The sequence below is a fragment of the Prionailurus bengalensis genome, chromosome D2, assembly GCF_016509475.1.
Source record: "Prionailurus bengalensis isolate Pbe53 chromosome D2, Fcat_Pben_1.1_paternal_pri, whole genome shotgun sequence".
Taxonomy (NCBI): Eukaryota; Metazoa; Chordata; class Mammalia; order Carnivora; family Felidae; genus Prionailurus; species Prionailurus bengalensis.
Window position 1 is genome coordinate 49,510,071 of NC_057351.1, and position 22,949 is coordinate 49,533,019.

General features: G+C 46.1%; 1 long non-coding RNA gene across 1 annotated transcript; it reads right to left on the minus strand.

Annotated features, from left to right (window-relative positions):
* Nucleotides 1-20,526: 20,526 nt before the first annotated feature.
* LOC122493540 lies at nucleotides 20,527-22,418 on the minus strand. Its single transcript, XR_006299915.1, has 2 exons — nucleotides 22,373-22,418; nucleotides 20,527-22,210 (listed from the first exon to the last, which is right to left on the minus strand). It is a non-coding gene; the product is annotated as an uncharacterized LOC122493540 (long non-coding RNA).
* Between the last annotated feature and the right edge of the window lie 531 nt (nucleotides 22,419-22,949).

Consider the following 22,949-nt stretch of genomic DNA (forward strand, 5'->3'; position numbering starts at 1 on the left):
TAGATTACATTGATTGATTTTCAAATGTCCAGCCTTACAATCCTGGGATAAAACTCACTTGGTTATAGTATAAAATTCTTTCATTATTTTTTAAGTTTTTAATTAAAACATATCTCTATCTATCTATCTTAATAAGTAAACTCTACACCCAACGTGGGGCTGGAACTCACAACTCCAAGATCAAGAGTCACATGTTCTACTGGCTGAGCCATCCAGGCACCCTTATAATTCTTTTTTTTAATGATTTATTTATTTATTTATTTATTTATGATGGGGGCAGGGCAGAGGGGCAGAGAGAGAGGGAAACAGAGGATCTGAAGTCAGCTCTGTGCTGACAGCAGAAAGCCCCACACAGGGCTTAAACTCACAAACCACAAGATCATGACCTGAGCTGAAGTTGGATGTTTGACTGAGCTACCCAAGCACCCCTAAAATTGATTTCAGCTCAGGTCATGATCTCACAGTTTGTGAGTTTGAGCCCCATGTTGGCGTGTGGAGTCTGTTTGGGATTCCCTCTCCCTCTGTCTGTCCCTCCCCTGCTTATGCATGCTCTCTCTCTCAAAATATAAGTAAACTTAAAAAAAAATAAATTAAAAATGTTTTTTTCCCCCTGAATTCTCTTTGCTATTACTTTGTTAAGGATTTTTACATCTATACTGATGAAGGATATTGAGATCAATAGTTTTTGTATTCTTCATCTAGTTTTGGCATCAGGGTAATACTAGCTTCATAAAATGAAATTCCCTCCTCTTGTATTTTCTGGAAGAGATTGTTTAGAATTGGTGTTAACTCTAAACATTTGGTAGAATTCCCCAATGAAACCATAAGGGCCTGGAAATTTCTTTGGGGGAGTTTTTAAAGTTACAAATTTAATTTCCTTAATAGTATAGACCTATTCGAATTATCCATTTTATCTGGATGAGTTATTGTAGTTGTGTTTTTTAAGGAGTTGGTCCATTTTGTCTAAGTGTTCAAATTTATGTGTGTAGAGTTGTTTGCAATTATTAGCTTTTTGATAATTGCCTGTTTCATTCCTAACTGGTAATTTGTGACTTCTCTCTTTCATTGTCAGTCTTGCTAGAAGTTTCTCAATATTATTGACCTTTTCAGAGGACCAAATCTGTTTCATTGATTTTCTCTATTATTTTTGTTTTCAATTTCATTGACTTTTGTTCTAATCTTTATTGTTTCCTTCATTCTACTTGCTTTACAGTTATTTCACTTTTCTTCTAGGGTTTTGAAAAGTGCTATGGGCTAATTACGTCCCCAACCCCAACAATTCATATGTTGAAGTCCTAAACCTGAGTACCTCAGAATGTGAGTGTATTTGGAAATAGGGCCTTTGAACAAGCAATTAAGGTATAATGAGGTCGTATGGATGGCACACTAATTCAATATGACTGGCAGTCATGTAAGAAGAGAAGGTTAGGACACAGATACACACACACACACACACAGAGTGAGTGAGAGAGAGAGAGAGAGAGAGAGAGAGGAGGCAGCCATCTGCAAGTCAAAAGAGAGAGCCCCCAGAAGAAATCAAACCTGCTGCCATCTTGATCTTGGACTTCAAGCCTCCAGAACTTTGAGAAAATAAATTTCTGTTGTTTAAGCCACTCAGTCTGTGGCATATGTTATGGCAGCCCTAGTAAACTGATACTATTATATGCATTTGGTGCTGTATATTTCTCTCTCATCACTCTCATCACTGCTGTAGTGATTTGTGTCCCACAAATTTTGATAGGTTATATTTTCACTTTCACTCACTTCAGTGTATTTTTTTTATTTCCCTTGAGACTTCCTCCTTAGCCTATGGATGAGTTAGAACGGAGTTGTTTGGTTTTCTAATTTTTCAAGATTTTTCTGTTGTCTTTTTGTTATTGATTTCTAATTTCATTCCATTGTGGTCATATAAAGTACTGTATGATTTCAATTCTTATAATTTGTTGAGATTTGTTTTATGGTCTAGGATATGATGAATTTGGTATATTTTCCATAGGAACTTGAAAAAAAATGTGAATCCTGCTGTTGTTGGTTGAAATGTTCTATAAATGCTGATATGATCTTGTTGGTTGATGGTGTTGGGTTTTATATCCTTGCTAATTCTATCTTGTAGTTCTCTGACTTGTTGAAAGAGGATTGTTGAAGTCTCTGACTATAAATATGGATTTGTCTATTTTTCCTTCCAGTTAAAAAAATTTTTTTAATGTTTATTTATTTTTGACAGAGAGAGAGAGAGACAGGGCATGAGCAGGGGAGGGGCAGAGAGAGGGGGAGACACAGAATCTGAAGCAGGCTCCAGGCTCTGAGCTGTCAGCACAGAGCCCGATGTGGGGCCTGAACTTACAGACTGTGAGATCATGACCTGGGCCGAAGTCGGATGCTCAACCGACTTAGCCACCCAGGCACCCCTTTCCTTCCAGTTTTTTAGATTTTGCCTCACATATTTTGTTAGCTCTGTTGTTTTGTGTGTATACATTTAGTGTTGCTATGTCTTCCTGGTGGATTGACTGTATTATTCCATAATGTCTCTCTCTGCCTTTGCTAATTTTCTTGGCTCTGAAGAATACTTTAGTTGATGTTAATATAACCATTACTGCTTCCTTTTGATTAATTCTTTCATGGTATGCCTTTTTCTATTCTTTTATTTTCATACTGTTTATATCATTATATTTGAGGGAATTTCTTGCAAACTACATAGAGTTGGGTCATATTTTAAAATCCACTCTGCCAGTCTCTGTCATTTAGTTAGTATATCCTTACTATTTACATTTAATGTAATTATTGACATGTTAGGGCTTAAGTCTTCCATTTTATTTTTTGTGTTCCGCTTTAAATTTTTTGTTTTGTTTTTCCGGACTTCCTTAGGTTACTTGAACATTTTTTAGAATTCCCTTTTGATGTATGTCTAGTGTTTTTGAGTATTTGTCTTTGCATAGCTTTTTTGGTGGTTGCTCTAGGTATTACATTACACATACATAAGTTATCATACTCTCCTGGCACCACTGTTCTGCCAGTTTGAATGAGGAATAGAAATATGCCTTTGTTTACATCCTTTACCCTCTCTCATATATAACATAATTGCCTTTAATATTTCCTCCTCATACATTTAGAACTAGGTCTGCATGCCAATTTTTTTTTTTTTTGCTTCAACTATTAAACATCATTTAGAAAACTCAAGATGAGAATGGCGCCTGGGTAGCTCATTTGGTTAAGTGTCTGACTTTGGCTAAGATCATGTTCTCATGGTTCAGGTCATGATCTCTCAGTTTGTGAGTTCAAGCCCCGCATTGGGCTACATGCTAACAGCTCGGAGCTCAAAGCCTGGAGCCTACTTAGGACTCTGTGTCTCCCTCTCTCTCTCTGCCCCCACGCCCCCATCTCTTAGAAATAAACATTAAAAAAAAACTCAAGATGAGAAAGAAAATCTGTTGTGTTTACCCATATTTTTGCTTGCCACATTCTTTCTTCTTTCCTGATGTTCCAAGTTTCCTTCTTTTAATTGCTTATTTTCTGTTTAGAAAAATTCCCTTAGTCATTCTTTCAGGGTAGTTCTCCTGGTGATGAATTCACTTAGTTTTCCTTCATCCAAGATTGAGGACAAAAGTGAAAATGACATTTTCACAGGGGGATTCTGGGTTGGCAGCTCTTTTCTTTTAGCATCTGAAAAATACTATGCTCACTTCATGCACACTTCTATGGTTCTGATGAAAAATGCACTGTCATTTGAAGGGATCATTTCTCTGTTTTCAAGATTTTTTTCTGTGTCTCTGTATCTCACAAGTTTAATTATCATGTGTCATGACATGGATTTCTGTTTTTATTCTGTTTGGGATTAATCACCTTCTGAAATCTGCAGAATCTGAAATCTCTTTTGCCAAATTTGGTAAGTTTTTAGCCCCTATTTTTTTTTTTTTTTTTTTTAGTACTTTTTCAGCCTACCCTCTTTCTCCTTTCCTTTTGGGATTTGAATGACATGAAGGTTAGATCTTTTGTTACTGTCTTTCTGGTCCCTGAAGCTCTGTTCTATTTTCTCTCTGTTGTTCAGGTTGGGTAACTTCTGTTTTACCTTCCAGTTCACTGATTCTTTCTTCTGTCCTCTTCACTTTGTTAAGCCTATCTACTTATTTCACTTATTGTATTTTTCTGTTCTAAAATTTTATTTTGGTTCTTCATTATATCTTCTATTTCTTTGTTGAGACTTTCTGTTCTTCCAGTTGTTTCAGGCATATTCATAATTGCTTGTTGAGTCATTTTTATGATGGCTACTTTAAAATCCTTGCCAGATCATTCTAACATCACTGTCATCTAGCTGTCAGCATCTGTTGAATGTCTGTTTTCATTTGGTGTCCTTGGTTCTTGGTGTGACTAGTAATTCCCTGTAGAAACTGGGACATTGTCATATTATGCTGTGAGTCTCTGGATCTTATTTAAACACTCTGTTTTAGCTGGGTCTTCCTGTCACTGCTCTAGCAAGGAAAGTGGGGAAGCTCCTCCACTAACCAGGTAGAATTAGAAGCTCAGGTTCCTCACTCAGCCTCTGTTGACACCTGAAGTGAGGATGGGCGATCCTCATTAGTGCTGGGTGGGGGTGGGGATTCTGGCTTCTATGTGGTCCTCACTGACACAGCTAGTTGGAATGGAAGTTCCCAGAAGCACACTTGGCCTTCTCTGAGACTGGTGGAGGTCTAGGCCTTTGCTGGTATGCGTGTAGTTGGGGTCAGTTTTTTGGTTTTTTTTTTTTTTCTGTGATGATTGGTTGGAGTAGAATAGTGATTGTCTAAAGTTTTCTCTTTCTTTTCAAAAAAAAATTTCCCCAATGTTTGTTTATTTTTGAGAGTGAGGGACAGAGTATGAGTGGGGAAGGGGCAGACAGAGAGGGAGACACAGAATCTGAAGCAGGCTCCAGGCTCCAAGCTGCCAGCACAGAGCCTGACATGGGGCTTGAACCCAAGGACCTCGAGATTATGACCCAAGCTGATGTCGGATGCCCAACTGACTAAGCCACCCAGGCGCCCCTTGTCTAAAGTTTTCTGTCTTAGTAGGCTATGCCTTTCCTGTCCTTGGTGTAGACTAAGCCAGTTTTGTTGGAGCTTTTTTGGTCTATGCTCTTTGGGCTTTCTGGGTTGCTGACTCTTCAGCTTCAAGTCTGGGTTATATGAGGCAAAAAGAAAATCCAGGGAAACCACCATTGTCCTTCCTTGGGTCCTGAGGTCCCTAGCTAGCCTGCCTTCCTCACTCATTTTTTTTGAGTCTTCTTATATTTGTTTCATATTTAATATCCAGAGTTTTGACTTGTGCTTAGTGGGAGGAATAATGGCACATTGTCAGATTTTTGTCTGCTCATTTAGTACATGCATATATACTCATAAAACATATGAGGCATTGTTTAGAGGCAGTTTAAATATAAATGACATTGTTTTGTAACTGTATCTATCAGAACATAGTTCAAGAGTTACCTAGAAAGTTTTTAAAAACATTTTGAAGTTGATAGACTTTGGAGCTTAATTCCCTCATTATTAAATTTCAACTTTTATTTCATTGCTACAAATAGTACTCTTAGGAATATTGATTTTGGAATTCAATGGAAATGTTTTGAGAATTAATATGTGATACTTGTGGTTGAAGCAAAAGTGAATTTTTGTTTTTTGGTAAAATTTTTTCATATTCATGGTTAAGTTTATAGTAATTCAAAATTTTTGTATTCGTTTCTCTTTGGTGTCTCTTATGTGCTGACTTCTGAAAAATATGTCCTAAAATTTCCCACTATGATTGTGAATTTCAATTTCCCTACATCTTTCAGTCAAGGAAGCTGACTGTGAAGCTAAGTTATTATGTACATACACATTTATGACTATTACACTTTTCTGATAGACTGTAATTTTCACAAATATGAATTACCACTCTGAGTCCCTTTTAATGCTTTTCATCTTGATTTTTATTCGGTCTAAAATTCACATGGGCATATCTACCTTTTTCGTAGCATTTGTCTGGTACACTTTTTTCTATTGTTGTATTTTAAATCTTTTGTGTAATGTATTGTGTACGTGTGTGTCTTGTAAACAGTATATATTTGGAATATGTTTTTGCCCCATCTCCTGACCACTCTGTTTGAAACTGCAAGCCACCTGTGGCACTTGCTCATCCCCTTTTCTGTTTTATTCCCATAGCATTTATCATTGGCTAATATGCTATAGACCGACTTATCTATTTTGATTATTTTCATTTTTCTCATAAGGATGTAAGCTCCAGGAGGGCGGGAAATTTTATCTGTTTGTTCGTTGTTGTACCTTCAACACCTAGAACAGTGCCCAGGACATAGTAAAACCTCAAAAACTATTCAAAGAAACGATAGAAGTAAGTTATCTTTGTTTTAGTGTTTACTGAAAGCTACCCATTCTGTTTTTATTTTTCTTGTAGTTACTCTTAAATTTTTATACAAATGTTTAAATTTACATTTTTCCATCAAGTCTAAGTTTAATCACCACTGTATTTCCTCTATCAAGAAATAACGATTATAGGGGTGTCTGGGTGGTTCAGTCAGTTAAGTGTCCAACTCTTGATTTTGGCTCAGGTCATGATCTCCCAGTTGTGAGATTGAGTCCTGCATCGGGCTCTGCACAGATCATGGAGCCGGCTTAAGATTCTGTCTCTCCCTCTCCCTCTGCCCCTCCTCTGCTTGTGCTCTCTCTCTCTCTCTCTCTCTCTCTCTCTCTCTCTCATTTAAAACTAAACAAACAGAGGAGTTGCGGCAAGATGGCGGCTTAGGAGGACGCTGGGCTCACCGCACGTCCTGCTGATCACTTAGATTCCATCTACACCTGCCTAAATAACCCAGAAAACCGCCAGAGGATTAGCAGAACAGAGTCGCCGGAGCCAAACGCAGACGAGAGGCCCACGGAAGAGGGTAGGAAGGGCGGCGAGGCGGTGCGTGCTCCACGGACTGGCGGGAGGGAGCCGGGGCGGAGGGGCGGCTCGCCGGCCAAGCAGAGCCCCCGAGTCGGGCTTGCAAAAGCGGAGGGGCCGGGCGGACTGTGTTCCGACAGCAAGCGCGACTTAGCGTCTGGGAGGTCAGAAATTAACAGCTCTGCTCGGAAAGCGGGAAGGCTGGAGGACAAAGGGAGGGAGAGCTGCTGAGCCCCCTGACAACAGAGCTCAGTTTGGTGGGGAACAAAGGCGCTCGCCAGCGCCACTTCCCCCGCCCATCCCTCAGCCGAAATCCCAAAGGGAACCGGTTCCTGCCAGGGAACTTGCTCGCTCCGCGCAAACACCCAACTCTGCGCTTCTGCGGAGCCAAACCTCCGGCAGCGGATCTGACTCCCTCCCGCGGCCACAGGGCCCCTCCTGAAGTGGATCACCTAAGGAGAAGCGATCTAAGCCTGCCCCTCCTGCCCCTGAGCACCTTGCCTACCCACCCCAGCTAATACGCCAGATCCCCAGCATCACAAGCCTGGCAGGGTGCAAGTAGCCCAGACGAGCCACACCACCCCACAGTGAATCCCGCCCCTAGGAGAGGGGAAGAGAAGGCACACACCAGTCTGACTGTGGCCCCAGCGGTGGGCTGGGGGCAGACATCAGGTCTGACTGCGGCCCCGCCCACCAACTCCAGGTATACACCACAGCACAGGGGAAGTGCCCTGCAGGTCCTCACCACGCCAGGGACTATCCAAAATGACCAAGCGGAAGAATTCCCCTCAGAAGAATCTCCAGGAAATAACAACAGCTAATGAGCTGATCAAAAAGGATTTAAATAATATAACAGAAAGTGAATTTAGAATAATAGTCATAAAATTAATCGCTGGGCTTGAAAACAGTATACAGGACAGCAGAGAATCTCTTGCTACAGAGATCAAGGGACTAAGGAACAGTCACGAGGAGCTGAAAAACGCTTTAAACGAAATGCATAACAAAATGGAAACCACCACAGCTCGGCTTGAAGAGGCAGAGGAGAGAATAGGTGAACTAGAAGATAAAGTTATGGAAAAAGAGGAAGCTGAGAAAAAGAGAGATAAAAAAATCCAGGAGTATGAGGGGAAAATTAGAGAATTAAGTGATACACTAAAAAGAAATAATATACGCATAATTGGTATCCCAGAGGAGGAAGAGAGAGGGAAAGGTGCTGAAGGGGTACTTGAAGAAATCATAGCTGAGAACTTCCCTGAACTGGGGAAGGAAAAAGGCATTGAAATCCAAGAGGCACAGAGAACTCCCTTCAGACGTAACTTGAATCGATCTTCTGCACGACATATCATAGTGAAACTGGCAAAATACAAGGATAAAGAGAAAATTCTGAAAGCAGCAAGGGGTAAACGTGCCCTGACATATAAAGGGAGACCTATAAGACTCGTGACTGATCTCTCTTTTGAAACTTGGCAGGCCAGAAAGAATTGGCAAGAGATTTTCAGGGTGCTAGACAGAAAAAATATGCAGCCGAGAATCCTTTATCCATCAAGTCTGTCATTTAGAATAGAAGGAGAGATAAAGGTCTTCCCAAACAAACAAAAACTGAAGGAATTTGTCACCACTAAACCAGCCCTACAAGAGATCCTAAGGGGGACCCTGTGAGACAAAGTCCCAGAGACATCACTATAAGCATAAAACATACAGACATCACAATGACTCTAAACCCGTATCTTTCTATAATAACACTGAATGTAAATGGATTAAATGCGCCAACCAAAAGACATAGGGTATCAGAATGGATAAAAAAACAAGACCCATCTATTTGCTGTCTACAAGAGACTCATTTTAGACCTGAGGACACCTTTAGATTGAGAGTGAGGGGATGGAGAACTATTTATCATGCAACTGGAAGCCAAAAGAAAGCTGGAGTAGCCATACTTATATCAGACAAACTAGACTTTAAATTAAAGGCTGTAACAAGAGATGAAGAAGGACATTATATAATAGTTACAGGGTCTATCCATCAGGAAGAGCTAACAATTATAAATGTCTATGCACCGAATACCGGAGCCCCCAAATATATAAAACAATTACTCATAAATATAAGCAACCTTATTGATAAGAATGTGGTAATTGCAGGGGACTTTAATACACCACTTACAGAAATGGATAGATCATCTAGACACACGGTCAATAAAGAAACAAGGGCCCTGAATGAGACATTGGATGAGATGGACTTGACAGATATATTTAGAACTCTGCATCCCAAAGCAACAGAATATACTTTCTTCTCGAGTGCACATGGAACATTCTCCAAGATAGATCATATACTGGGTCACAAAACAGCCCTTCATAAGTTTACAAGAATTGAAATTATACCATGCTTACTTTCAGACCACAATGCCATGAAGCTTGAAATCAACCACAGGAAAAAGTCTGGAAAACCTCCAAAAGCATGGAGGTTAAAGAACACCCTACTAACGAATGAGTGGGTCAACCAGGCAATTAGAGAAGAAATTAAAAAATATATGGAAACAAACGAAAATGAAAATACAACAATCCAAACGCTTTGGGACGCAGCAAAGGCAGTCCTGAGAGGAAAATACATTGCAATCCAGGCCTATCTCAAGAAACAAGAAAAATCCCAAATACAAAATCTAACAGCACACCTAAAGGAACTAGAAGCAGAACAGCAAAGGCAGCCTAAACCCAGCAGAAGAAGAGAAATAATAAAGATCAGAGCAGAAATAAACAATATAGAAACTAAAAAAACTGTAGAGCAGATCAACGAAACCAAGAGTTGGTTTTTTGAAAAAATAAACAAAATTGACAAACCTCTAGCCAGGCTTCTCAAAAAGAAAAGGGAGATGACCCAAATAGATAAAATCATGAATGAAAATGGAATTATTACAACCAATCCCTCAGAGATACAAACAATTATCAGGGAATACTATGAAAACTTATATGCCAACAAATTGGACAACCTGGAAGAAATGGACGAATTCCTGAACACCCACACGCTTCCAAAACTCAATCAGGAGGAAATAGAAAGCTTGAACAGACCCATAACCAGCGAAGAAATTGAATCGGTTATCAAAAATCTCCCAACAAATAAGAGTCCAGGACCAGATGGCTTCCCAGGGGAGTTCTACCAGACGTTTAAAGCAGAGATAATACCTATCCTTCTCAAGCTATTCCAAGAAATAGAAAGGGAAGGAAAACTTCCAGACTCATTCTATGAAGCCAGTATTACTTTGATTCCTAAACCAGACAGAGACCCAGTAAAAAAAGAGAACTACAGGCCAATATCCCTGATGAATATGGATGCAAAAATTCTCAATAAGATACTAGCAAATCGAATTCAACGGCATATAAAAAGAATTATTCACCATGATCAAGTGGGATTCATTCCTGGGATGCAGGGCTGGTTCAACATTCGCAAATCAATCAACGTGATACATCACATTAACAAAAAAAGAGAGAAGAACCATATGATCCTGTCAATCGATGCAGAAAAGGCCTTCGACAAAATCCAGCACCCTTTCTTAATAAAAACCCTTGAGAAAGTCGGGATAGAAGGAACATACTTAAAGATCATAAAAGCCATTTATGAAAAGCCCACAGCTAACATCATCCTCAACGGGGAAAAACTGAAAGCTTTTTCCCTGAGATCAGGAACACGACAAGGATGCCCACTCTCACCGCTGCTGTTTAACATAGTGCTGGAAGTGCTAGCATCAGCAATCAGACAACAAAAGGAAATCAAAGGCATCAAAATTGGCAAAGAGGAAGTCAAGCTTTCGCTTTTTGCAGATGACATGATATTATACATGGAAAATCCGATAGACTCCACCAAAAGTCTGCTAGAACTGATACAGGAATTCAGCAAAGTTGCAGGATACAAAATCAATGTACAGAAATCAGTTGCATTCTTATACACTAACAATGAAGCAACAGAAAGACAAATAAAGAAACTGATCCCATTCACAATTGCACCAAGAAGCATAAAATACCTAGGAATAAATCTAACCAAAGATGTAAAGGATCTGTATGCTGAAAACTATAGAAAGCTTCTGAAGGAAATTGAAGAAGATTTCAAGAAATGGAAAGACATTCCCTGCTCATGGATTGGAAAAATAAATATTGTCAAGATGTCAATACTACCCAAAGCTATCTACACATTCAATGCAATCCCAATCAAAATTGCACCAGCATTCTTCTCGAAACTAGAACAAGCAATCCTAAAATTCATATGGAACCACAAAAGGCCCCGAATAGCCAAAGGAATTTTGAAGAAGAAGACCAAAGCAGGAGGCATCACAATCCCAGACTTTAGCCTCTACTACAAAGCTGTCATCATCAAGACAGCATGGTATTGGCGCAAAAACAGACACATAGACCAATGGAATAGAATAGAAACCCCAGAACTAGACCCACAAACGTATGGCCAACTCATCTTTGACAAAGCAGGAAAGAACATCCAATGGAAAAAAGACAGCCTCTTTAACAAATGGTGCTGGGAGAACTGGACAGCAACATGCAGAAGGTTGAAACTAGACCACTTTCTCACACCATTCACAAAAATAAACTCAAAATGGATAAAGGACCTAAATGTGAGACAGGAAACCATCAAAACCTTAGAGGAGAAAGCAGGAAAAGACCTCTCTGACCTCAGCCGTAGCAATCTCTTACTCGACACATCCCCAAAGGCAAGGGAATTAAAAGCAAAAGTGAATTACTGGGACCTTATGAAGATAAAAAGCTTCTGCACAGCAAAGGAAACAACCAACAAAACTAAAAGGCAACCAACGGAATGGGAAAAGATATTCGCAAATGTCATATCGGACAAAGGGCTAGTATCCAAAATCTATAAAGAGCTCACCAAACTCCACACCCGAAAAACAAATAACCCAGTGAAGAAATGGGCAGAAAACATGAATAGACACTTCTCTAAAGAAGACATCTGGATGGCCAACAGGCACATGAAAAGATGTTCAGCGTCACTCCTTATCAGGGAAATACAAATCAAAACCACACTCAGGTATCACCTCACGCCAGTCAGAGTGGCCAAAATGAACAAATCAGGAGACTATAGATGCTGGCGAGGATGTGGAGAAACGGGAACCCTCTTGCACTGTTGGTGGGAATGCAAATTGGTGCAGCCGCTCTGGAAAGCAGTGTGGAGGTTCCTCAGAAAATTAAAAATAGACCTACCCTATGACCCAGCAATAGCACTGCTAGGAATTTATCCAAGGGATACAGGAGCACTGATGCATAGGGCCACTTGTACACCAATGTTCATAGCAGCACTCTCAACAATAGCCAAATTATGGAAAGAGCCTAAATGTCCATCAACTGATGAATGGATAAAGAAATTGTGGTTTATATACACAATGGAATATTACATGGCAATGAGAAAAAATGAAATATGGCCTTTTGTAGCAACGTGGATGGAACTGGAGAGTGTGATGCTAAGTGAAATAAGCCATACAGAGAAAGACAGATACCATATGGTCTCACTCTTATGTGGATCCTGAGAAACTTAACAGGAACCCATGGGGGAGGGGAAGGAAAAAAAAAAAAAAGAGGTTAGAATGGGAGAGAGCCAAAGCATAAGAGACTGTTAAAAACTGAGAACAAACTGAGGGTTGATGGGGGGTGGGAGGGAGGAGAGGGTGGGTGATGGGTATTGAGGAGGGCACCTTATGGGATGAGCACTGGGTGTTGTATGGAAACCAATTTGTCAATAAATTTCAGAAAAAAAAAAAAATAAAATAAAACTAAACAAACACCCACACAAAAACAAAAACAAACTAATAAAAAAAAAAGAAATAAGGATCACAGTGTGCATCTACTCTCCTCTTCTCTCTTTTGCAACCTCCCATATTGCAAGGATCTAGGATTTAAATTTCATTCATTCATTTACCCCTTCATTCACCTCCTTTCATTTACACAGAATTAATTGAACATCTAAGTTTCACAGTTTTTAGCAATTAAAAACAACTTAAACCTTGTTTTATATCCTGTCAAGAGTATGTGTGACATAGGTATACCCATTTATCAAAATGATACCACTAATATTTGTATATTTCAATTGAGGAACTGAATGTACAAATAGACAGTGGTCAGACTGTATATAAAAGTAGAACTCTGGGGGCACTTGGTAGCTCAGTCAGTTGAGCATCTGACTTGATTTTGGCTCAGGTCATGATCTCACAGCTCGTGGGTTCAAGCCCCATGCTGAGCTTTGCACTGATAGTGCAGAGCCTGCTTCAGATTCTCTGTCTCCCTCCCTCTTGCTCTTTCCCCTCCCCAACTCATGCATGTGTGTGCGTGCACTCTCTCTCTCTCTCTCAAAAATAAATAAACATTAAAAAGATATTTTAAAAATAGAACTCTGACCCACAACCTGCCCAGGACACCAACCCCGTATCTGCAATAACCAGCCCAGAAAGCCAATCTGCTAGAAGTCAGTCTTGCAGGAAGCCAGATTGCTATCTCTAGTGACAATCCAAGAAGCTAAACAATAACCTTGATGACAACTGGCCCAAAATAGCAAGGCTTTAATAACTGACACCTTCCCTAATTTTGGTTCCCACTTACAACTTAGGACCAACAAGAGGAAGCTAAATGTGCTCCCCCTAACCAATCACAAAGGATGCTCAGCTGATTGTTAGCCTGCCTGCAGCTTTCCCAAGGCCCACAAGCCTCCAAGCAGGGTGTACCTGAAGCCTTCTCTTTTTTTCCACTGCCTTTGAGTCTTTGCCAATATGCAGGTGACCATGGTTGACTCCTTTGCTATAGCAAGTTCAGAATAAGTAACTGTTGCTTTTCTCATTTGCGTTCTCTTTGTTTATTTCCAAAATGTATGCAAATTTTACCTATAAGATAGTTATTGAGGGGAGTGTGGAGTTGATGGAGTTATAGATGATACAAGAATGCTAAAGGGTATCTGATGGCTGTTGAAACTGGGTGACGGCACACAGGAGTTCATTGTACTCTTGTGTTTACTTTGTATGTTTGAATTTTTCTCCATGACAAATGCCTACAAATCATTCAAATGTGACCACTGCTGTTTCCCTTATTCTACATCTTTCCTCTGGATCCATTTTTCATTTTGCTGAAACTCATTCACTTGTCCATCAAAAGGGATGTATGGAGTGTCTCTTGTGTGGAGATCCGCTCTAGGCATTGGGGATGGTAAACAAAACAGAGTAGAGCGGTTCTTGCTCTGGGGAGTGTGTGTTCTGGTGAGGGAGGCTGGTTATTAAACTGATAAATATAAACTATGTGAGGAGGTGATGAGAGCTGCTCTCATATCCCAATTAGTGCAGAATCAGGAGGATGGGGAGTGGCGGCAACAGGGCTTCCCCATCAGTCGGGGCTCAGGGACGGCTCTAGGGTGACTTCAAGCAGGGATCTGATAGGAGTGAGCAGCATGACACCAGGGAGTAGGGACATTCTGGGCCAGACCCTAAGACAGCACTCAGATGGCAAAGATTTCAGGTGTCCCCAGTACAGCCCTTGGCTTGCCTGTCTTCATTCACAGCTATGGGAGACACTTCTGTGTGCTCAGACCCACCCCCCAGTATGGGGTCCCCCTCAAGCCATGCCCTGGGTCTCTCCCTTTTCTGCCTTGGGGTCTTCCTAAGGAAGACTCATAATGTGGGCAAGTAAAGCTGTAGCAGCCTTTATGCAGTGGGGCAGGAGCATGGACAATGCCCCAGCTGCATATCCTCCAGGTGGATGATTCTGGAAGCTTCTCAGGGGGTCCCAGCAGCCCCCAGCCACCACTGATGACATACCCCTCAACTGGCTTTTTCCTTCTCTCTCAGTTCTGCCTCTTGGTGCCCCCTTCCAAATCAACAACTTGCCCCAAGTCCTTGTCTCGGGCCCTACTAGGGGGTCTGAAGCAACATGCTTGATGGGCTCCAGGAGCCCCAGGAAGTCACTGTGCCTGGAGCACAGGGAGAAGGAAGAGGGTTTGGGAGACCTGTCTGGCAAGGAGGTAAGGACCAGCTTCTGTGGGCATTGAAGGCCATGGCGAACATGATGGGTTTCCTTTAGAGGATAGAGGGTGAGAAGCACGGAGGCTAGTGAGCCAGGAGATAAAGAGCAGCCTCTGCTTTCTCAGGATCACTGTGTTAACAGTCATTGGCCAGGCACCAAGCGGGTGCAGGACCAGTTAGGAGCAATTACAGTGGTTTAGGCAGACTGGCATGGCTGAGGCCCCTGGGTGGGTTCGGAGGGTTTGCTGAGGGAGGCTGGGGGACAATGGCAGAGTCATAGTCGCTTAGCTTCCGGGGCTTTGAATTGAGCACCTGGAAGGATGTGACTGCCCCCTGCTACAATGGGGAGGAGACCTGGGGGGACTGGCGTGAGTGTTTGGGATGAGTCAGGAGCTGGCTCAAGTTACCCTTGAGGTGTCTTTGAGAGAGTCAGAGTGATCTTCGTGGGTGGCATCAGCACACAGATGCACTGAGACCACAGCTCGGATGACATCACTGAGGAAGGAGTGTGACAGAGAAGAGGACCAAGAACTGAGCATCCTGGGACATTCCAAAGTCCACCCATCGGGATGAGAGTGTGGAGCCAGCCAGGGGACCAGGCACTCGGGGTGGGTGGCAGGTGAGGTGAGACTCGAGGGCCTCCTGCATGGGCTAGGATCCCACTGTGGCCACCTGCTCCAGCTTCTCTGGCCCTGGCCAGGGAGGGAAGCACTTCCAGGAGGGAGTGACTCACTGCGCTGAGGGGAGCCAGCCATGCGGAGGTCACAGTGCACCTGGATGTGAATGTGTCCCCTGGACATTCTAAGATCCAGAGAGGAGTGGCTGGCACTCTTCTCTGCCTTTGCATCCCTGAAATGTCCCCACTTTTCCTTCCCATGTCATTAGCACTTAGGGGAGGAGGACAAGTGACCTCTTTCTGGTTTTTTTCTTTGAGCAGATGTTATTTTCGTATGAGAAAAAAAACCCAGTGAATTTTATTTTATGTATTCCAGAGACATTCTGGGTCCCACAGACATGGTGGTTGGCTTGGGAAAGTCTCTGGGCCCTGCCTGGGTCTAGGGGCATCACATCCAGCTGAGGGCAGGCGACCTGGTCACTGGTTAGGTGGACAAGACCTCTGGGTGGTAGGCCCCACCTCTGCCCATGAGGACATTACAGTGGTCTCTGTGCACAGGGCTGGCATGAGGCAGAGGGGGCGCCATCACCCATCATTCTGCACATCTGCCATGACCTTCCTCAGGGGGCAGGTGCCTAGGTCATCATCTCACAGCTCCAGGGTTGGCTCAGAAGGAGTGTTCAAGGGTAAGGTGGGTTTATTCAGCATTCACTTGTCACATTGTCACTGAGCCCCCATGTGCTGCCTACTGTTCTGGTTGCTGGAAATGTAGCAGTTAATAAAAGATGAGGTCAGAGTGGGATCAGGGCGAGCAGCATGGCAGTAACTATGGATGTGACGGGCAGAGGTGAGCCTGGGGCCCAGAGCTGAACTAATGTAGCTCCCTTCCCATTAGAAGTGCCTACCCACTGAGACCTGGGACCGGCCAGGCCCTGGAGAACCCCTGCAGAAGCACTGAGCCCCAGGGGAGGAACCTGAGGACCGGGCCATCTCATGGCCATGGCGGGCGCCCTTCCCTAAAGCCCAGGCCTGCCCTCTACTCCCTGTCCCTTCTTCACCAAACAACCACCTTTCCTCACTCTAACCATGACCTGTCTTTGTCTTCCCTAGTCAGTGACAAGTGTTCATAAGACAATGGCTCCTCAGCAGGACAGGCTCCTCTGGAGTCATTTAAAAACACAGTTTTGGGGTGCCTGGGTGGCTCGGTTGGTTGAGCGTCTGACTGTGGCTCAGGTCATGATCTCACAGTCTGTGAGTTTGAGCCCCACATCAGGCTCACTGCTGACAGTGCGAAGCCTGCTTCGGATGCTCTGTCTCCCTCTCTCTCTGCCCCTCCCCTGCTCTCTCTCTCTCTCTCTCTCTCTCTCAAGAATAAATAAACATTAAAAAAAAAAAAACACATCACAGTTTTAAAGGTGTGGTAAAGCAAAAAATAAAACAGAGGCCCACCAGTGTGGTAGCCCTGAGCAGATTTCTCTGAGCCCAGGGACATTAGTGGTTTCTATGGTGACAGTTCTCCGGGGCCTTGGACCCCTGGGAAAGCACACTATAGTGCCCCCATCAGCTGCCCTCTCAGGCCACAGCCCAAGGCTGAGAGACTTCTCTTATTGCTTTGTTGTTTTGTTAGATTTGTCTGTCTTTTCCAAATTGTGCAGGAAGAATGAGTTACTTCTATCATTTAAAAACCGATACTTTTGGGGCACCTGGGCGGCTCAGTCGGTGAAGCATCTGATTTCAGCTCAGGTCGTGATCTCATGGCTCGTGGGTTCAAGCTCTGCACCCGGCTCTGTGTTGACAGCTCAGAGCCTGGAGCCTACTTCGCATTCTGTGTCTCCCTCTCTCTCTGCCCCTCCCCTGCCCATGCTCTGATGCTCTCTCTCTTTCTCAAAAATAAATAAACATTAAAAAATTTTTTTAAAGAAATAAAAATAAAAACCAATACTTCTATTAAAATACAAAGGGAAGTTTCCAGCTCACTTTAAAATTTTTTTTCAACTTTTATTTATTTTTGGGACAGAGAGAAACAGAGCATGAACGGGGGAGGGGCAGAGAGAGAGGGAGACACATAATCGGAAACAGGCTCCAGGCTCTGAGCCATCAGCCCAGAGCCTGACGCGGGGCTCGAACTCACGGACCGCGAGATCGTGACCTGGCTGAAGTCGGACGCTTAACCGACTGCGCCACCCAGGCGCCTCTCCAGCTCACTTTAAAAAACACTGGAAACAGTTCTGGCTGAGCCTGTCTCGGGTAAAGTGTGTTTCCAGAGCTGCTTGCCCGAGTCTGAGGGTCCCTCTGGTCAGCACTTAGCCCACTGCTGGAGACTCTGGGTGTCTGGCCAGGCAGATGGTGAGCACGGTTGTCGATTAATTTATCACAGGGCCTCTCGGTTTGGGCCTGTACTCTTGGCCTCCAGGTCTCCCTTGGTCTTGCCCCCTCCCATTTTTCTTCTTCCAAAATGACCAAAAGACATACAACCTCCCATTTTAGTGAGGGGGAAAAAAACTCATCTAAGTAGCCTTTTAATAAAAACAGAGGCTCTCGCTTAATCAAAAAATCAATTAGTCAGTGGAGAATTTTATTAGTCAATCATGTAAGTAATTAAAAATATTGATTGATGGGGGCGCCTGTGGCTGAGAGCTGCTGCTTTGCCCCAGCAATGTGGGGCCATGGCTGGCATGGGGGTGATCTAGAGCAGAGGCTCTTAAATCATTCCCCGGTGTGCCTCTTCAAGGTCAAATGGGGACGCGTTAGACAAGGGATTCCGCCGATCCTGGAGCCTCAGTTTTCTCATGTGAAAAATGACAGTCCTGCCTTGCACAAGGTTCTCTTGCACAAGTCACCCAGACTGCAAGTAGAGCCTTGTGCTGGGGCCTCGCGCTAGGAGGGACAGAATGCTTGCTGGGGCCTTGTCTCCTGAGACAGGCCTCATGGACCAGGGTCTTCCAGATTCATCTGACGAGAGGCAGAGTGGGGGACACTGGCACTCATCCTCCCATGCTCAGGCCCCAATTCCGTGAGTTCAGGAGAAAAGGCCCAGCCCCAGAATGCTGAGTTATTTCTTGGTACATACCCAATCACCCCGCAGATTAGCGGCTTCGATGACAATGTTGATTCAGTTCACAAAACGGCACATTGGCCAGAGCTTGGTGGGGACAGTTTGTCTCTGTCCTACTGAAGTCAGCTGGCACAGCTAGAGTCATCTGAAGACTTGTGGCTCCCAGGTCTGGCCATGGAGGCTGCTGCTGGGACCTGCACTGGGGCTATCAGGCTGACCGCCTCCGTGCGGCCCCTTGGGAGTCATGGGCTTTCCCAAACATGGCGGCCACCAAGGGTGAAACTCCAGAGAGAGAGAGAGAGAGAGAGAGAGAGAGAGAGAGAACTGGGTAGAAAACAAATTGCCTTGTCTGACCTAGTCTCTGATTTCACTTGGTGTCATTTCTGCAAAATTCTATTCAGCCAGCCAGCCACAAAGGCCCGCTCCCCGCCAAATCCCCACCTCACCCAGAGTTCAACAGGAGAGGAAACAGACCCCCTCCTGGGGGAGGAGTGGCAGGTTCCAGGAGAACATGAGGGACCAGAGTTATTTTTGTGGGCTTCTGGGGAAAAGATCATCTGCCACATTGGACCCCTCTCCCAGAGGCCCGAGGCTGGAGTCCTCCACAGTGAGAAGGGCCTGCCTTGGCATCAGCTTCAGAGGGATCCCGAGGAGGGGGATGTTCCTCCGGAGCGCTCTGCTCTGTGCCTGGCACCCAGCTCATCATCCCACTCTCCTCCTCACAGCACCTGAGGTGGAAGTCATTTCCCACCTTCACAGATGAGGAAATGGGGAAGCTGGGTGGCTCCCTGACTTACTGCCCAAGGTCTCCCTGCTGGCCCCTCAGGGGCAGAGCTGAGATTCAAGCCTTGCCCACAGGACTGTAAAGCCTGTGCCCCTTTCCCTGTATGGCCACCCCAGAGGCCCTGCCTTGGCTGGGGAGCTCGCCACTGGCTTCGGTGCTGGCTCTTCATCCACCCACACAGCCTCGGTGGCCTTGCCTGGGGTGGGCTTGACCGTCCTCATCAGTGACGGGGCGGGGTGGGGTGCCAGCAATGAGGCCCCAAGGCCATGCGGATCACCTTCACTGCTGCCCTAAAAGTGACCCGCTAGCCCTCTGAGGCTCACTCTCAGGGCCTCACTCTCCTGAGCCAGAGCTGACTCGGTGCCTCTCCCTGCAAGTGGCCACAATCTGTGGGGGCCATGTGAACCCACACAGGGCCCAGCACCCTGGAAGCCTTTCTCGTCTGTGACATCAGCCTGCACGCCTGCTCTGCGCACGACTGGAGCTGCTCTTCATGGAGTGTGGGCGCTCACAGCCTGCTGTTTGCAGCAGGACCCCGGGGACACCGCAAACCCTGAGTGGACTCAGCATCCTGATTGTTGTCGGGGGCTGAGCCAGCAGCTGCTTCTGCAGCTCCCAGCCGGGCCCAGTCCCCAGTTTGTCAGGAGCTGGTTGTAAGTTCCCTCTTTATTCTGGGTGTCCTTCTCCCCCGCCTTCGGTGTGCCTTCCCTAACACAGACATGTGCATAATGAATAAGATGGAAGATGAGGGTCCAGGAAGTAGACCCCTGCACAGGAGGGGACAGGAGGGAGGGATGGACGCCAGGCCCAAGAGGTGTCTGTGGTCAGAGCTACCCCCAACCCCATTGCCCCCAGGGCCTCGGTCGGCCCTGCTTGAGGGTCCTGAAGAGGGAGCCCCCGTCTGATGGGAACCTAGCCCCTAAAGGCCAGTCACCCCACACCAGGCCCAGGGTCTACCTGCCCCTTCCTCCCCAGGGACCTTGCAAGCCCTGCCTTTCTGGGCTCAGTTGTCACGATCCTAAATGCTCACCCCGACAGGCAAGATTCCACATTTCCTTGCTGGCACACAATTTTCCAAGGCCACCTTGAAAAGCAGGCCCTGGAGGCGCTTGTAGGCAGGCTGCTCATCCTCCATAAAACTTGGCTATTTGTTTAGACTAGCTGACATTTCCATGGTCTTTTATTAAAGACAATATCCTGGGGAGAAGGCAGGATGTTTGCACAGAGCTTATGCCCTCTGCCTCTGGCCCCCCGGCGCCCCAGAGTGGCTGGGTCTGCACACCAAAGGCGGGCAAGGCCCAGGGGTGCCGGCCTCTCCCCTCTCCTTCGCTGAGAAGGAGGGGTGGCAGCAGCCCCCCTGGCAGGCGTGGGGATGCTCCAGGCTCTGCTTGGTCCTGCGCTGCGCTCTGAGAGGCGGGATGGATGGAGGGTCACGCGAGACCACTACCTTTGTCACGGGCGGGACTACAGTTCACGGAGCAGATGCCTGCTGACCCACACGGGTCTCCTGACCGGCTCCATCGACTGTGCCCTGCCTTCGTCTCTCCCAGGCTTTGGTGTGTCCTTTCCTCTCCTTCGTGTCTTTGTGTGTCATTCTGCCAGGAGTGGGACGGCAACTGGCGGATGCCATTACTAACAATCATCATTATCAGTTAGGACCTATCTCAAAGACGAAGCATCCACAGCCAGGCCCACCTGAGGCCCAAAGAATATTCTTCTCGCTCAGTCCTCACCCAGGCATTCCTGGAAGGTGACTACACTCTGAGTCTTGCGTCCTCAGCCCTGGATCACGGTGTCGCAGGTCACACTGACTGGGGTGTGGGTCCCAACTCGGTCATTTACTGGCCGTGTGACTTCACAAACCCTCTGTGCAGCTGCTGACCTGGCTGTGCTGTGAGGCGTGATGAGTGCCCATGTGGGAAGCCCTAGAGAGGTGACTGTACATGTTTGACCCTCCCCAGGGCCACACTGTAGGCATCCTGCTCTTCCCCACCGCGCCTGGGATGCGGTCCAGGCACAAGGTCCTAAACATGGGCCTGGCAAGCTGAGGGAGCAACCTCACAGTCCAGGAGTGTGTTCTGACCTCCCTGGTCCTGGAGGAGAGGGAAGGAGGGCCCGCTCAGCACCGCCACCCAGCGATGCCGGGAACGGGAGAGCCAAAGACTATGGCTGATCTGGCCTTAATTAAATCACCCTGCAGGCCCTGACTCGCCGAGACAAATCGCTTTTACTCCGCGGATCCATTTCAGGCAGGATCCCTGCAAATCTGCGTAAACGTCCCCACTCCCTCCACTCCAGCTCCTGCCCGCAAATCACAGGAAGCATTTCCATTTTAATCGGGACAAGGCTCCAGTTGAGACCAACTGCTGACACAATTAGTCATCGCCATCCTCAATCACCTCCAAAGGGCTACGCGCCTTTGTGGATCAGGAGAACACAGCCACCTTCTTCCCAGGATGGAGCTGCCCAGTGGGCCACCGCCAGACCTGGCTGGGCAGGTGGGGTGGGGCATGGATGCTGTGGGCCCCCAGCCCAGATTCCACCTGCCAGAGGCGGGGCTGATCCCTCCTGCCGGGAATCCCCTCGGTGGGCACTCCAAGTTTTTGTCATCCAGAATGGGAGCTCCCAGCTGCTGAGAGCCTGCCTGGGGGCCAGGCCTGACACTTGCAGCATCCTCCCAGGAAAGGTAGAGAAGGAAGGGGACGCAGGAGGAGGGAGAGGGATTGGTGGGTGGAGCATTTCTTAGCTGAGGCAGGAGAATGAGGATCTCACAGACCCAGTGCCCACCCCGTCTGTCCCTTCTTGGGCTCTCTTTTCATACAGAAGCAGTAGAACCTTTGAAATCTCTGGGATGGGGAAAGAGGCCAGTGAGAGGAGGAGGGGGCAATATGAGTCTCTCTCAGCACAGGGAGTTAAAAGTCTCTTGCCTGTGTCTCTCAGGCCCCTGGGTAAGGTCTGGGACGCGGCTGTGGTAGGATGGCCAAAGGCTAGAGTGGGAAGGCACATACCATGGTGGAAGCTTCCAACACAACCCGGCAGGTCCTGGCAAGGATCCTAGAGTCTAGGAGATAAGCCCTGATTGGATAGAGCTTTCGTTTCTGGGCCCCAACTTCCCCTTCAGGGTGCACTTACAGCTCGGGGTGGCCAGAGATGGGGCTGAGGTGTCTCCTGGGACAGTGCCAGTGCCCTCACAGATCTCCCGATCAGCAAGCCAACGCACCCCTAGCTGTAGGGTGGGCCGGAGGGAGAAGGGAGGGTCAGGCACCTGAGATCTGGCTGTTCCCGCGCTGCCAGCTCCCACAGTGTGGTCTCCATCCTGAGAGGCACCTCCATGCCTGGGCCCAGGGGAAGAAGTGGGGGGCCAGCAGGAGGTGCCCCACTTCTGCCTCTGCCCCAGCTCCAGTGAAGCCCAGAGTGAGGGGCTGCTGGGCCTCTCCCCTCCATGCACACGAGCAGATGACAGTAGGTGGCAGGAACTGGGGCCCTCAACCCCTCGGTGGCTGAGGCTGGTCAGACAAGTAGATGTGGGCTGCTCAGGAGACCAGGAGTAGACGTTAGTGATGTCATAGCAGGGGCAGGTGCAGG